This window comes from Cricetulus griseus, chromosome 5, assembly GCF_003668045.3.
Source record: "Cricetulus griseus strain 17A/GY chromosome 5, alternate assembly CriGri-PICRH-1.0, whole genome shotgun sequence".
NCBI lineage: Eukaryota > Metazoa > Chordata > Mammalia > Rodentia > Cricetidae > Cricetulus > Cricetulus griseus.
In genome coordinates, this window is record NC_048598.1 from 101,787,684 (window position 1) to 101,800,077 (window position 12,394).

The 12,394-nt window shown below is 52.6% G+C and overlaps 1 protein-coding gene across 1 annotated transcript in view; it reads right to left on the reverse strand.

Annotated features, from left to right (window-relative positions):
* Nucleotides 1-11,284, reverse strand: part of Gng7 (G protein subunit gamma 7) — a 68,529-nt gene extending 57,245 nt beyond the window's left edge. Inside the window, exon 1 of the mRNA XM_027419291.2 lies at nucleotides 11,198-11,284. The gene's annotated coding sequence lies outside the window, so the exon portion shown is untranslated. The remainder of the gene's footprint in view (nucleotides 1-11,197) is intronic.
* Nucleotides 11,285-12,394: the final 1,110 nt, after the last annotated feature.

Genomic DNA, 12,394 nt, shown 5'->3' on the forward strand with positions numbered 1-12,394 from the left:
CCATGCCCTGCGCATAACCCAGGTGTGAGGCATTGCCTGTCACCCAGCACTCAGCATGGGGCAGGAACTCAGGGGCAGCCTGTGCTACCCTGTGAGCATGAGGCCAGCCTGGGTTACATGAGACCCTGGGTCTCAGGCAAGTAGACCCAGCATGGGTTCATGTCCTGCACAGTACTGATGACTGTGCTGAGCTGTCACTCTGGGACCTGACAGGCCTGACTCTTCAAGGTCACCCAGCTGAACCTGCTGAGCTAGGGGCCCTGGATCGGCATGGCTGGTTTTCCCCAGCTCAGTCACCTTCACCTTGGGTTCCTCTCTGGCAGTGTGAACACTTTTCCTGGTTGTTCTCTGTGGGGAGTCCCCTGCCCCACCGAGCCCAGGCCAATGATACCTGCCCTTCTTGATATGTGTGACAATCTGAGTCTGTCTCCTGAGGTTTCAAAGTACTGCATTATGTTACCAAGTCATCCAGGACAATGACATAGGATGCAATGATGCTGGCTGCCCTCTCCTATCACCCCAGATACCTGGGCTGGAAGCCATGAGCAGCTGGACACGTGTGCTCGTGTACCTGTCCTTCAATCCAGCCTGCGTGCCATTCCCATTCTGCACGGTGACTGAGGGCCCCAGTATCCAACAGCCTTCCCTGCAGTGTAGAAAATGCTGTCGGAGGAGAAGCACAGAGTGGCTGGACCTCAGACCATGAATTTCAAATCAGCCCCAAGCAGAGTAGGAGAGACAAGGACCCTGGTTTGACTCCCAGCACAACACGGGGCTCACAACTGCCTATGACTCCAGTTCCCAGGGATCTAATGACAACATATGGACTTGTGGTACTGCACCCAACATACATATATAATACATACATACACACACACACACACACACACACACATACACACACACACACACACACACACACACACACACACGTATATACAAACACCCAACAAACCAACACACAAACATCTGTACACAGAAAATGAAATACATACAATATATAATGTAACATAAATAATATATACATATTATGTATAAATATTAAAGAAGGGTCGGGGCTGGGCTCGGTGGGTAGAGCATATGTGGAGCCTGGGGTTTCATCCCCCACACACCTGTAATCAATGCAGCGTTCCTAATGGGACATTTGAGGCTCAGAGACATTAAGTGGCCCATCAAAGCCACACAGCTGGGAACTGGCATAGACTAAATAAAACTCAAAAGACGCCATCCAGGTGGCCTCCCTTTACATCCTACCTAAAGAAGTTCCAGTCCTCCCCTCACTGTCCTCCAGACCAAAGATACGTGACATCCCAGCACTCAGGAGGCTGAGGTAGGAAGATCACAAGTTCCAGGCCAGTCTAGACTACAAGAAACCCTATCTCAACCTCCTATATCCCCCAAAAACATTAGAGCACACCTTTAATCCCAGCACTCAGGAGGCAGAGGCAGGAGCATCTCTGTGAGTTCGAGGCCAGCCTGGACTACAGAGTGAGTTTCAGGACAGCCTCCAAAGCCACAGAGAAACCCTGTCTCAAAAAACCAAGAAGGAAAAAAGAAAAGAAAAAACAGTAGAGTTAACTTGGTGAACCTCCCTCCAAATAGTCATCTTGAGCAACTCTTTCAAAGTGAAATGCCACCATGTGACATTTCTGGAAGCACGAGAGGACACTGGTCACATACAATGGCTCAATTGTGCAGCCTAGCTATGCAGATAATCAGCTCAGTGTCAGTGGGTGCCTCTGAGCAAGAAGAGGCCTTTCAAAGATGTTTCAGATCTGTGGTTTGGAAGGGTAGTTTTGGATCTCAGGTGTAGCCTGTATGAGTCAGCTAATGCCATGTAACAAGTAGCACCAATATTGTGGATTGAGACAACTTCCTGTCTGTGATATCATAGTTCATCACTATGAGTGGGACTCTTCCCGTGGTCCCTGGGTTCCATGGCCACAGCATCTCCAGTGATCCCTCCCTAGATGAGCAAACATCACCCCAGTCCAATACCTACCCAGCAATTCCAGAGAGCCCTAAACAGATCTGATAAACTGTATCTGGAGTCCTAACCCAGGAGAGTTTGACACAATAAGCAGAACCTGGTGCTGCTTGTTACACAGTATGGCTGACTGATGTGCTGTCTCAGAGATTCAAATCCACCCTCCTGAGAATCTAATTCTGAATGGCAACCCAGAATATACAAAGAGCTCACATGTCCTTACTCTGCAGTATCTTCACTCTTTGGGAAGTTTTTCTATTTAGCCAGGCTTTGAAATTGAGCATTTTCGAGAATTCTGTTGGTTAGGGAACGACACTATGCTGTTATATATACCGTGATGCTCCACTGAAAACAGAAGTGTTCTAACACCTCCCGGTCTGGTTGAGATGAGAATAGACTTTTTAAAAAGCAAAAGTTTTACACACATGGGGACAGTCACACTGTCACAACGTGGAAAGTGCTGTAGAGAATACGTCAGACAGTGCCCAGCTGCTAACCGTCTACACATTCCTCAATGAACCATTCTCAGACACATTGTCCCCTCCTCCAAAACACAACCAAGCTACTGCGTGCGCCCTCCTGGGACACAACATGCTGGATTTAGCTGTTGCATCATCCATTCAAAGCTGTGAGTGCTTAGGCAGAGGGAACCTGGCTGTGTGCAACGGCTGAGCCCATGGAAACACTGTCAGGGAACCAAGGCCAAGGGGATAGCAGAGGTTGACTTCTGTTATTTCCAAATCACGGTGTCATGAATGTAGCCCAGGCTAGCCTCAAACTGGCTATGTAGCTGACGATGACCTTGAACCTCTGATCCTCCTTTCCCGGTGCCCCAAGTGCTGGGATGACCGGCCTGTGCTACCAAACCCAGCCGTAAAGAATGGTTTGGAGCCAGGCAGCGGTGGCGCACACTTTTGATCCCAGCACTCAGGAGGCAGAGGCAGGAGGATCTCTGTGAGTTTGAGGGCAGCCTTGACTACAGAGTGAGTTCCAGGACAGCCAAGGTCATACAGAGAAACCCTGCCTCGAAAACAACAACAACAAAATATTACTTGGAAAAAAGTGTCTACAGACCCTGCGTTAATTTAACTACTGGGAATATTTTAAGAGAGTCTTAAAGTGACTGGGAGGAAGCTATACCAAGGCAGGACTGGCAGAAGGAGAAGCCGGGAAGCCACAAATAAATACAAACTACAGCAGCCACCACCTAAAGACCAGTGCTCCACCCCTGGCCACGCCCCCATCGCTGGCCTTTCAAACTCAGGAAATATATTCCTACGGTTTCGGGTGCCTTAGACTGTGGTGCTGCCAGGGTCTGGAGACGCAGCCCCCCTCCCCCGCTCATGTCTGCAATACTTGTTCCCAAACTGCTGGCTGCTGTGGACAGGTGACAGGATCACGGCCGGGTCCACGTCATCCGCGGGTGAACCCACTGACCAAGCATAGCTGTCAGGAGGCGGAGCCTGGCTGGAAGGAGTAAGGGGTGTGGCTTTGAAGGGGTCGTCTCCTCTCTAGACCCCACCCCGCCCACCCCGCCCCACCCCACCCACCCCACCCCGCGACCGGCGCGCACCTCCGCCTCACTCTGCCTTGGTGACAGCTGAGCCAATGCACCAGGGCTGAGGGCCCCGAAGCCACAGGTGCTCCCCGAAGTCACAGGTGCTCCTAAGCCTCCTCGCAGCCCTCAGGCTCGGCAGGGACTAAGCCCATGCGTCCCCGCACCCCCGCCCCACCCCTGCCCCCTGGCAGCCTGAGGGAGCCAGGCTCACCCCTCGGCCCCCACGGACCCCCAAGTCTCGCACTGCTGAATCACTGTCAGCTCTGAAGGGAGGGATAGATCTGTGTCACTGCTCCAGAGAAAACAGAGCCACTTAATTACATCTCTAAACACAGCCGAGGTCCCGCGTGAGGAGGCCGCGTCCGGGGGGTGCGCGGGGGGCATCCCGGGCCCCACTCCACGTTCACCTGTGTGTGCGCACGCGGGGCTTCCTTCCGGGGTCAAGGGGGGTGGGTCTGTCCCTAGGACACTGGGTGACATCTAAGGACAGCTATGGTTGTCCTTCTGGGGAGCTCCTGGCACGGGTGGTTGAAGCCCGGACACTGCTCAGCACCCTGAGAGGCCGAGATGCCCACCAGGGTTGCATGCCCAGAGTCCAGGGCCCCCATCGCGGCCCTCAGCCTCCAGAGCCTGCCTCCCTGCCCCAGAACCAACAGCTTCCCCCATGGCCCCTCCAGTCTCTAGACAAGCCAGTCATCCCAGCGTGGGCACCGTCTCTGCCTGTGAGTTCCTTCATCCTGTCATTGGCTTGTCCGTGTCTGACATGGTAGTGGGGGGAGACAAATATTAACATATTCTATGTACAATAGGGATATTAACTTAGGACAAGGGCACAGTCTTATCCTCTCAAGGTTCCAGAAAAAATGTCTAGAGGATTCCAGAAAGTTCTAGAAGATTCCACAATACATATTTTCCTCCTCCTCCTTCTGTGTAGCCCAGGTTGGCCTTGAGATCTGCCTGCCTCTGCCTCCCAAGTGCTGGGGCTACAGGAAATGCACCTTGAAACCCATCTTATATTTTACTTCCTTTATATCTTGGCCCCAAGGGCTCCACTTCCTTGAATCAAGGAAGATTTCAGATCTTCTGTCTTCACTTCTCTAGGTCAACCTCCTCCCGATGACCCTCAAGTTATCTGGCTTCTCCCATTTGGACAGTTCCTCGAATGAAGTCGAATGGTCAGAGGACTGGGTCTCTTCACTGAGCCTGCAGCGTGCTTCTCCTCCAGGCTGGCTGGCCTGTCTCTCCCCATCTAATGCTGGGGTCACAGACATGGGCATTCACACCTGGCCTTTACAGGCACACTGGGGATTTGAACTCAGGTCTTCACACTTGAAGGCAGTGCCCTTACCCACACTGCCCACACTGGGCTGTCTCAGCAACCCCTAGGACCTGCTTTGCTGCTGCAGAGTTGGACAAGCATTTCTCCTTCCATGATTGACAGCACCTAGGGGAGCTGGGACTGAAGGAGTCTGAAAGCCCATAAGCATGGACACAAAGAAGCCAAAGTTCATTACACAACCACTTCCATCATGGGGAGAAACACACACACACACACACAGAGAGAGAGAGAGAGAGAGAGAGAGAGAGAGAGAGAGAGAGAGAGACAGAGACAGAGACAGAGAGACAGACAGAGACAGAGAGACAGAGACAGACACACACACACACACACACACACAGAGAGAGAGAGAGAGAGAGAGAGAGAGAGAGAGAGAGAGAGAGAGAGAGAGAGAGAGAGATCTGGGGCCGGCTAGTTCCACGGGAGTCAGGACACAGGGGACAGAAATGACAACTAGAGTCTGAGGCTGGGAATCTGGTGGATAGACTCAGCTACAGCCACCCCCATCTTTACAGAAACCCCAAAGCTCAGAGCCTTGAAAGAGCCACAGATATATAAAGAAAAGCCCTGGGGACACAGAAGACCACGCCAGCCATCTGTGGGTTTGAGGTGGCTAATGGCCCCGCTGGGCGCTTCCTGGGGTATTCTCAGACCAAGAAAGATAAAAGTAATCATCCCTAAAAAAACAGAACAATAAAAATCGGTATAGATGGCCTGGGTGGGGAGTGTCTTTCAGCTGCTGCCCTACAAAGACCCAAATGGATGAAACAGACCCTCCGGCCACCTGGTGTGTGGGGCTCCGCAGAGGTGGGGCTGGGGTGTGACTGGAAGAGACTGGATTTCAGTTTGGGAAGATGGTGAGTACTGGAAAATGCTCACTACAGTGAAACAATGTGTCCAAGCGTTGCCTTGTGTTAGGAGTGGGAGTGCAGGTCTGGGAGTCCGAGGCAGGGGGATCACAAGTTTCAGGCCGGCCTGGGCTATGAAGTGAAACCAAGTCAAGCTAAATAAACATTGTTTTTTCCTGAGATAGGGTCTCATGTTGCCCAGGCTACCTCCAACTCAATATGTTGCCAAAGCTGGTATTGACTGAATTTCTGATCCTCCTACGTCCACCCCTCCCCATCCTGTCACTGCACCTGGTCTCTATGGTGCTGGGGACAGAACCCAGGGCTTCCTGCCTGCTGGGTGTGTGTTTTAGCTAGAGTCCCAGCCCCTGTCCCCACTCCTAGGTCTGCCTCTGGAGGTGTCTCTGACCCCATTGGTGTAGCCTGGTCTCATTGAAGGCTAAGAGTTTGATCTGGGGACCATGTTACCCCTAGGGGACCCTCAACTGTTTGCTAGGATCCAACTGGAGGAGCTCCTGGCATGGAGTGGGTGGAGTCCAGAGACACTACTCAGAACCTGCAGGGCCCAGAACAGCTCCCCACAAGACACCCCCAACTCAGGATGCTAATACCACACCCAACCACATGGAGAGCCTGGAAAACTCAGGGGGCTCTGGCCTGGTCAATTAGTATTCTATCCCCAACTCCTGCCTGGCTTCCTGAGAATTCAGATCTACTGTCTGCCCTGCACAAATTATTTTGTTGGGTTAAAAAATGTTTTGTTTATTCTGATGAGGATGGCACTCGCCTTTAATTCCAGCACTCAGGAGGCAGAGGCAGGCGGATCTCTGAGTTTGAGGTCAGCCTGAGCTACAGAGTGAGTTCCAGGACAGCCAAGGCTGCACAGAGAAACCCTGTGGGAGGGGTTTGCAATGTGTATGCGTTGTGTGCACACAGTGTGCCTGTGCACACATGGAGGCCAGAGGAGCAGACTGGGTATGCTCTTCCATTTCTCTGTATGTGTTATTTCCTTGAGACAAGCTCTCTCGCAGAATCTGAAGCTCAGCTGGGGGTCAGCAGCATCTGCTGGCCATGCCCAACTTAGTACCAAGGCTCTTGAGATTCGAATTCATTATCATGCTGTGCAGCAAGCGATCTTACATGCTGAGTGTGTCCCAGCCCTTTGTTTTGGCTTTTCAGGCAGAGTCTCACTGTGTAGCTCGAGCTGGCCTGGAACTCACAATCCTCCTGCCTCAGCCTCCTGAGTGCTGAGATGACAGGCAGGTCGGTCCCACATACCTACTGTGTCCCTTAGCCCTGAGAGTGCCTTGTTGCCACATGCTGGGCAGACAGGAGATTCCTGCCTCTCACCTCTGCCCACTGCCCCAGGCCATAACACACACACACACCACACACACACACACAATCACACACACACACACAATCACACACACACATCACAAACACACACACACCACACACACACAATCACACACACACACACACATCACACACACACTCCACACACACACCACACACACCACACACACACACCACACCACACACCACACATACATGCACACACACACCACAAACACACACCACACACACACCACAAACACATCACACCACACACACATCACACACACACCATACACACACCACCCCCCCACACACACACATCACACACACACACACATTACACACACACACACATACACCACACACACACACTCTCCTCCAATCACGTAGCTCTTGGACCTGGTACAGGTTCTGAAGTTCAGCACAGGCTGACAATGGACAACAGGTATTTGTTGGACTGCGAAACGAATGTTCTCAGATCTGAGAGCAACAGGACAGGCAAAGCAAGGCTAGGCTGGGGGTGGGTCATGGAGCTGGCGTTAGTGGTTGTTAGGGGCCTCCAGAGCCCTGACTAACTGAAGCCGATCTGTGTGTTAGCTGCTGACCTGGCAATACAGAATTAAAGAAACCATGTCTCAGTGGCCCCAGCAAGAGGACACAACTCTGAGCTCAGGTGGCTTTGGAATGAAAAGGATCAGGGCAGAGAAACAGATAAATTCACACTCTCACCCTCAGAAAGAAAGGAAAAGCAACAACAAACAGCCCTAGTCTGGTTTACTAAGTCACCTATGACCAGGACAGAGTCACTTCCATGTCATACTTCACAACAAAAGACAGGAACAGTCCAGGTGACCACAAACAGATGGTGGATATGCAGCCTGATCCATCATCACGGGAGAATACCACACAGCTATGAACAAGAGCCAGGCTCAGATGAGCTCCCCTAGAGACATGGAGCTCAGTGAGCCTGGCACAGGTCACACCGTCCAGAGCAGGAGAAACCAAACACGGGGAGTGTGCCTGTGGGTGCCAGAGTGCCAGGGGTTGGGGAGGGCCAGGGCAATGGCGCAAGGGAGAAGACGTCATACTGGGATGAGAAGACAGTATCAGACTGTCATTCATGGATCATGGATGCTCAGGAAACCCTGAGTTATTATGCTTAAAATGGTGAATTTTAAAATATGCAAATCAGACCTGCATTTAAAATAGGAGATGCAATCAGATTATCCACTTCAGAGTCCTCGGGAAGAGATGCTGGGAACCATTTTAGAAGGCTCTGATGTCCCCCCCTCCCCAGCCCCCACCAGTTGGAGATGATAATGACGGGATGGGTCTCCCATGAGCCAGGGAGAAAGTGGCCTGTCCTCAGGGCAGGGGAGGCATCTCCCATTCTGTCACAAATGGCTTTTGCCTCTAGCCCCTAAGGGTGTAGGAGGGTGAAAGGACACAAGGGCAAAACCAGGTCTCAGCGCCTCAGTCCAGGGAAGCCCCAGATGCCACTAGAACTTGGAATTGCTGGGGTGGGCCATTAACAGACACAGGGTGGATGAACTGTCCACAGAAGGAATTGAGCAAACAGTGACCCTCGGGACCCCTCTGACAGCAAGGTCACACCAGCCAGAGAAGAACCAAGAAAATGGACTGGACTTTCAGCTTACCAACCTGGTTGTGGATCAAGTGGCTGTGGTAGCAATTCTTTCTAGAAAGTTCCAAGGTCTCCTCTGACCCCGACAGAGACAGTGTCTCACTGTGTAGTAGAGGCTGGCCTGGAACTCACAGAAATCGCCACCTGCTTCTGGGATCTTGTTTTGTTAACTAGGGACAGCATCCGGGGTCTGGTGCATGCTGGGCTGTATCCTCAACCTAGTGAACACTGTTCCAAACAGTCACTATTCCCTAAACACAAAGAGAAAACCTGGGACCACTCGGTGGGGCAGTTTTTTCTGCTACTGCTAGGTGTGCCAGAGAAAAACGACTCTGTACTTCATGCAAAGCTGAGTGGACCCACGGGTGTCAATCACCTGGGCTGTGGCCCCATACACCAGGACCCCACACTTGACAAAATGCACTGGACTCACCAAGATCCTTCAGAAAACAGAAGTGTGGGCAGACATCAATGACTGCAATGCAGGCTCAGTTAACCACACATTTAAAGTCTCACGGAACTTTGCATGATGGTCACTCCCTTAAGCCCAACGCTGAGGAGGCAGAGGGGATCTCTGTGAGTTCCAGGCCAGCCTGTGCTATATACATAGTGAGACCCTGTGTCAGAAGAGAAATAAAAAGGGAGGGAGCTATCCAAAGTCACCCTGCCCCTCAAGAGAGACAGGAGGGTCAGCAGTTCAAGGTCTCCCTCAACTATATCTGCAGCTGGAGGAAGCCTGGGCTAGCAAACACCTTGTCTCAAAAACAAAGCAAGCCACCTGTAAGAACCATGGAAAAGTGGTAGTGGCTGGCTGAGCATCGGATCATATGCCTGAATCCCAGCACTGGAGAGACTGAGACAAGGGGATAGACATGCTGGGATTCTAGGCAAGTGCTCTAGTCCTGGGTTCTATCATAATCCATATACTTCCAACCTGACAGTACAGATCACACGCGGTTTCCTAGCCTCTGTGCTGTGGCCTCCGACCCGTTCATTCTCTGTGGGACATTCTAGGCTCTGCAAAGCACTGTATAGAGTCGTAGACTTCCACCCACTGCTTACCAAGACCTCCCTAATTTGAGGCAGCCACACAGATCCCTAGGTATGACCCAGTGTTTCCTCAGAGCAGAGTCACACAGGCACCAGATTGCAAGCCAAGGTTTGCCTGTCCTGGAACTCACTATGCAGCCCAGGCTGGCCTCAAACCTACCATGCTTCTGCCTCAGCTTCTGAAGGACTGGGAGACCGTGCCTGCCAGAACCAGGGTGGTGATTCCCATTTGCACCCAGAGGTGGTATGGTGGGGTCCTTGTGATGCACCAGAATGGATCAGCACGTCACTCCCTGGCTACCCAGAGCTAGCTGCTACTGGGAGGGCAGTGAGGAACAGACTCCCAAAGCCACTGAGAGGACCACACCTGGCAGAGGATGCAAACGCGAGAGCTCGGTGCTAGGTTCCCTGGCTAGCACCTGGCAACAGTCTCAGGTTCTTAGACCCCCACAGCCTCAGTTCTGTCGCCAAGGCCACCCCCACCCCCAGAACCCCACACCTTAATATCATTGCCCCTAAAATTCCCACAGGAAGTTTCTAAACAGTAAGCCATTGGATCTTTATGCACCCCAGTATCTAAGCCTGTGTACCCCCCGCCAGAGAGGAAGACACATCCTTGTCCCATGTGTAACTAGACAGCAAACAGGAGTGGGGTGCCTTCTGACTGCACCCCACTCCTCCCTGACTGCTCCCCACTCCTCCCCACTGTTCCCCACTCCTCCCCACTGCACCCCACTCCTCCCCGACTGCTCCCCACTCCTCCCCGACTGCACCCCACTCCTCCCCGACTGCTCCCCACTCCTCCCCGACTGCACCCCACTCCTCCCCGACTGCACCCCACTCCTCCCCAACTGCACCCCACTCCTTCCCGACTGCTCCCCACTCCTTCCCGACTGCTCCCCACTCCTTCTGACTGCACCCCACTCCTCCCCGACTGCTCCCCACTCCTCCCCACTCCTTCTGACTGCACCCCACTCCTTCTGACTGCACCCCACTCCTTCTGGCTGCACCCCACTCCTTCTGACTGCTCCCCACTCCTCCCCGACTGCTCCCCACTCCTCCCCACTCCTTCTGACTGTTCCCCACTCCTCCCCACTCCTTCTGACTGCTCCCCACTCCTCCCCACTCCTTCTGACTGCTCCCCACTCCTCTTTTACTGAACCTACCTCCTTTCTGATTGCACCCACCCCTCCTAACTGTACCCCACTCCCTCATGACTGCATCCACTCCCCTGACTGGACCCCACTCCTCTGTCACTGCCCCACACCTCCTATCTTACTGTACCCAATCATGTCTGACTTCACCCTACTCCTGGCAAAGTGCACCCCACTATGGCTGCACCCCACTTCTCCATAACTGCACCTCATTCCTCCCTGACTGCACCCCACTGCTCTCCTATGCACCCCGACTCTCCCCAGCACGCCCAGCTCACCTGCCTCCAGCTGGTGCCTCAGCCGCCGCTCACCCAAATGCACCGTGGGGCCTGCAGAGAGCTCTTCCACGGGGCGGGGCCTCTGTGACAAGGGCGGGGCCTCCGTAACACTTAGACCAATCAGAAGCCAGGAAGGCGGAGGCAGGAACTGGAGGCGGAGCCTTGTGCAGACAGCCTGGTAGGCTTAGCCTTGGGAAGAAGGGAGGGGATTCGGATGTGAGTGGGCGGGGCTCATCCAGGAGTGGCATCTCCACGAACCATTCGTGAGCTGGAGGGCGGGGTTACGCTGCATGCATGGTGCAATGGGTGGGGCCTTGCAGAGGAGGGGTTGTGTGACGTCAGGACTGTGTTTTGTTTTGAACTTATTTTATTGGTGTGTATTCACTGTGCAGTATAATGGGTTTCATTATGACGTTTTCATGCATGAGTATCACATATTGTGATAATATTCACACCCGCTGCCCATCATTTTAGCTACTTTTAGAAAAACGTCCGTGTGTGTTCTGAATCAAAGACGAGGAAATAAAAAAACCCAACACCCAGCAGGGGCCATTGAGAAAGCCCCGTGAGAGCCAGGAGCAGGAAGCACACCTGTGGTTTTCGAGGAACGAGCTCAGATCCTAAGCGGGAACCCAGGTTAGGGTGGAACTATTAATAAATTTTCTTTTGCTTGTTTGCTTATTTATCATTTCCGTATTCCCACATTTATCTCTATTTTTCTATTTCTCTATATATTAGTTGGGTTTTTTGGTTTTTGAAGTAGTGAGCCTGTTTATGCCCTCAGCTAAACTACCCAGGCTGGCCTTGAACTCACTCTACAGCTGAGGCTCACTTTGAACTTGTGTTCAAAGCACATGTGTGGGTCTGCATTCTCCAGGAGTTCCCCTGTGACTATGGAGGCATCTGGGATGTTCTTGCAGGTAGAGAATAAATGGTGGCCCCTCGGTGGGTGACCTCAGGCTCAGTCTGGACTGACACTGTGATCACCAGTTGCCTGCTGGGCTCTCTGGGCTCCTGCTATCTCCGAAGGAATGCTGCTGTCACACACACACAGACACACACACACAGACACACACACACACACACAGACACACACACACACACACACACACACACACACACACACACACACACACGGTACCTTCCCATAGCTCTCATCCCTACCAGACAGACACCTCCATTCAGGCTGTCCCAAGA